Genomic DNA, 4,861 nt, shown 5'->3' with positions numbered 1-4,861 from the left:
GAAAATTAAATGTCACTTGTTCAGTGTAAAGCAGATGCAGTATAACAAACTTGAGTACACAGTGAATTTCTGATCTCCAGAAATTCACCACATAGCCATGAAAAACTGAAGAGTGCTTTGTGCCTTCTCTGTGTCGAGCCTCTGAACTCTTTCCTTGTATTTGTTCACACCTCTCCAAAATTGCCAATAGTGAACAATAATAGCTCCATCTCCGAAGCAATAACTGAAAGTAGCTCCCCACAATAGGGTACAAAGCAGAAAGAGTTTTAAGAAATGAAAGAATGCATTGATAAAACAATTAAATCGGCCACATGATGTAATCTTTATTTCTTTCCTAATTTTGTGTTTGTTAAATCATCAGCTGAAACATACCATACCATTTTCAAAGCCTGCTTAATCCTTAGCAGGGTCTCTGGGGACTGGGGGCTAGGCAGGAACAATTCCTGGACAGGGCTCCAGTCCATTGCAGGATGAAGTCTCTCTCTCTTTCTCTCTCTCTCTCTCTCTCTCTCTCTCTCTCTCTCTCTCTCTCTCCCTCCCTCTCTCTCTCTCTCTCCCTCTCAATTATAGTCAACAAATCCCTTACCTACTTGAGGAAACCAAGCAAAGACATGGGGAGAGAATGCAAACTCCACATAACAACAACATTTCTTTATATAGCCCATTTTCATACAAAAAAATGTAGCTCAAAGTGTTTTACATAATGAAGAATAGAAAAATGGAAGACACGGTAAGAAAATAAAATAAGTCAACATTAAGTAACAGAGTAAGGTCCAATGGCCAGGGAGGAAGGATGGCCTAGGATGCCATCTTTGGTCTCCTTACTGCTGCACAGCGGTGTTATTACTGTAGCACTGTGCCAACCCAATTGGAAGCAGTGCCTGAATTGAGTTTCCATTTTCTTCTGTTTAGTGCTCCGTAGTCACAGAAACACTGGAACACGAAAAGACCTCAACATCTCTACTACAGTCCATCGAAAGGCTTAGGTCAGAGGTCAATGGAGTGATTAAAGATCACGAGAAGATGGAAGTGACAAAGGCTCAAGAATTTATTGTGCAACTGGAAAAGGAGATAGAGAAGCTGAGGAGCAGAGATGCTGAGCTGGCCCAACTTTCACAGATTGATGACCACATCCACTTCCTAAAGGTGAGAAGGCCGATCTAAAGGACACTTTCAGGCTTGTTTGATACACAAGACGTTGTCTCATATATTCTTTTTTTTTTATATGCTGCCCTCATGCAGAAGTTTTCGTTTTCCTCTTTCACCCACGGAGATGGCGATTCACCCAACATCACCTTTACTGGAGATTTTCTTCCTGAGACCCTGAAACAGGACCTGAGTGATCTGAAGGAGAGTTTGGAGAAACTCAGTAGCTTGGAACTTCTGAAAACCAGTGAGACCAGTGAGTTGTGCATCCTGGTATGACCTCCTTAGTGCAGTGCCTATAAAAATAGTCACTCTTTGGAGTTTTCACATTTTATTGTAATAAAACATTGAATCACAGTGGATTTAATTTGGCACTTGTAAAAAAAAAAAAAAAATAATGTCAAATCAAAAACAGACTGTACAAATTTGTCTAAATTAATTACAGAAAAAAGCACAAAATAGTTTATAGCATAAGTATTTACCTAGTATTTAGTAGATGCCCCTTTGGCAGCCATGACAACCTTTTTCAAGTCCAACCACAAGTTTCTCAGTTAGAGATCTTGGGCCTTGTGTATAAAATGTGCTTACACTCAGAAACATTCATAAGCCACTTCTTGTACCAAAGTTGGAATTTATAAAACACAAAATGGGTGTGAAAATTGGCTTGAAGTTAAGGAATGTTTCCGCCTTCTGTAAATCCTATGAAGAATTTTTTTGTGTTTGTCATTTTAGCAGCTTCAGGCGACAAGACAATGAAGCATACAGAAAATTTCACTTCACTGCACATTTCAACGACATGTCAGTCACATTCCAATGTGTTGAACCCATTTTGTCACAGTTAAATGTCATCTTTTCTCAATGCATCCATCTTCAACATTGGTACTAATGGTAATGCATGCACTTAATATTCATTGCCTTAGGCTACACACTATCTATTTTGTCTATAAAAAGGGGGTGCTGTGTGTTGTACCACATAACTGGCATTGGCCACGTTACCAAGAAGTTAACCATCACACACATTTACGACCCTGGTGTCTGCTTCTAACACTTCTATTTGATAAAATAAAGTAGTCATGAGTTTCAGCTACACCACCTTGCAACAATATTAGTCAGACATATTTGAGCATCAGTTGTATGTTAATTGAATGAAAGTGCTTTCTTTTTGCAAAAAAATATATATAGACTTCTGTGATGGGGTACTTATGTGTGCATCACGAAAAATGGCAATGACTGCAGACTGCCTTTTAAACTCGATCTGCTTGTATGGTTTTATTAATCCAATTTTTGAATTAAATATTTATTTGGTTATTTTTTTGCCTTTTTAGTATAGTATACTAGGGGGCTCAGCCCCCTGCTCGCTTTGCTCGCCCACCCCCAGGTTTGGTTATCCAGATATACAATTTAAAGAGATTTGTTATTTTCATGGGAATTGTTACATACTCTTTTGATTCTATGTTGCATCGCTTCTCTGTGATCATAAATACACACCTGACCGAATTGTGGTTTTCGAAATTAAACTTGTCGTAGCTTAAATTGTTGCGGGATTACAGATTCTCATAGCGTATGGTGCATTATTGTGTAAATCTACGTTGTGAGCATTGAAAGATGCGAAAGTGAAAAGATTATTTTAGACTCTGATATTTTGTGCCTGTAGTGTTTGTGGATTTCACTTTAACCAATCAACAAATCTTTTAATTCTCACCGATAGACCTCTTCATTTGTAGGCAACACTACTTTTCCCTGATGGAAATGATCTACAAGTCTCCGACTTAAAACGTTAAAGCCTTACAATATCTACATACTTCTGACATATCACTTATGTCCATGTACTCGATCTGTTTTTGCTGTTCCGTTATTTCACTGAGTAATTTGTTTTTGTTTTTTTTTGATACTTAAGAATTTTAATACTTGTATTGCGTCACCGTTTTTGAACGTCTTTATGAAGTCTTTTATTTCTGACCCCGATTGGACCTACGAGATTTTCAATTCTACTTGGTCCGGGCAGATTATTACTTTCCTTATTTTCAGAATTTGCACATAGCTGCTCTTTCTTCTTCGCTTAGTCATTGACGTGTCATCTAAAACGTATAAAATTAAGAGCTGGAGGCACATGAAGTTTGTCTTCCTAAAACATTCCAACAACTGAGAGGTTAGATGTCCATGATATTGTTTTAAATTTATTGTAAGTAGGACGTGACGTGTAAAAGTGACCATCTCACGGGTCTTGCTTCCAAAGGTTGTAAAGTCTAGTCTCGCATATCAAAGTGCCTCTCCGAGATGATCACGTCTCGATCCAAGATTTATTTTATTATAATAGAGAGATAAGCAAGGTTTTATACGTAAGGCCTCTGAAAACTGATGTTGCCTCTTCAGGACATTAATATTGTGGATTTTCAGCCATTCCTGTGTAGCTTTTATTTTATGCTTAGGTTTTTTTGTCTTGCTGAAAACCAGTTTTCTTGCAGAATTTCAGATGTTCTTCCTAAGTTTCCTTGTATTTTGCTGCATTAACGTTACCCTCTACCTTCATAAGCTTCCTATAGCCTTCTGCAGAGAAGCATCTCCACAAAATAACATTGCCACCAGCATTCTTTACAGTGAGGATTGTTTGTTTTTTAATAGTTTTGACATGTTTGGTTTATGTCAAACATGGCGCTTAGACTAATGGCCAGCATGCTTGATTTTGGTCTCATCAGGCCATATAACCTCCTTCCTCCTGACTTCAGAGTCTCCCATGTGCCTTCTGGGCAATCTGAAGCCAGGGTGTCACATGCATTTTTTTCCTTTTTCTATAAACAGTGGCCTTTTCTTTTGTCACTCTCCAATAAAGCTGCTATTGGTGAAGCACCTGGGCAACAAGCACAGTCTCTCCAAGCTTGTGACTTCTTTTGTGTTCCCAGAATCCTCTTGGTGGCCTCTGTCAGAAGTCGATCACTCTGTTTTTATGGATGAACTGCTCTTGGCAGATTTACATCGGTGCCATACTTATTCCATTTTTTTAATGATTGGTATTCAACGTCAAATACGTCATATTTTCTTGATTCCGTCTCCTCAGTTTCCAATCACCTTTTTATTTTGAGTTTTCTTTTGTGAAGGTTAGCCCACCATACAGACTCGCCACATGCTGGCCCTTACTCATAAATGGAGCATTTACACTGCAGTCAATTGAAACCAATTGGCTGCACCTGTGGTAATTTAGGGGTGTTATATTAAAGGGGGTAAATATTTATGTTATACATTTTTGTGTGTTTTATATTTGTCATTAATTTAGACCACCTTGCAGAGATCCCTTTTCACTTTGGTATTAAAGCGCCTTTTCTGTTGATCAATGTTAAAAAAAAAAAAAATCAAGTTTAAACCATTATGATTCAATGTAATATAGTGATGAAATGGAGGTGAATACTTTTTATAGGTACTGAACATCCAGGAACAACATGTGGTGGAAAAAGAAGCTGTTTTGCTGATCATGGGCACTCAAGGCAGACCTAATATGTTTCTTTTTCTCACCTTAGTGACCAGTTCTCAAGACCATGCAATAAAGTATCTGAGAATTGGAGATCAAGCTTTAAAATGTAAGTCTGCTTCTGTTGTTCGAAAGTTTATAACCTCAGCAATTTACCATTAATGTATTCAGACCCCTTTACGTTTTACACATTTTGTTGCCTGGCTGCACTTGGGTCCCTTTCTGAGTAGTTTATGTGGTGGGTACGGCAAC

Source organism: Polypterus senegalus, chromosome 8 (genome assembly GCF_016835505.1).
Source record: "Polypterus senegalus isolate Bchr_013 chromosome 8, ASM1683550v1, whole genome shotgun sequence".
NCBI lineage: Eukaryota > Metazoa > Chordata > Cladistia > Polypteriformes > Polypteridae > Polypterus > Polypterus senegalus.
This window is presented reverse-complemented; position numbering follows the sequence as displayed.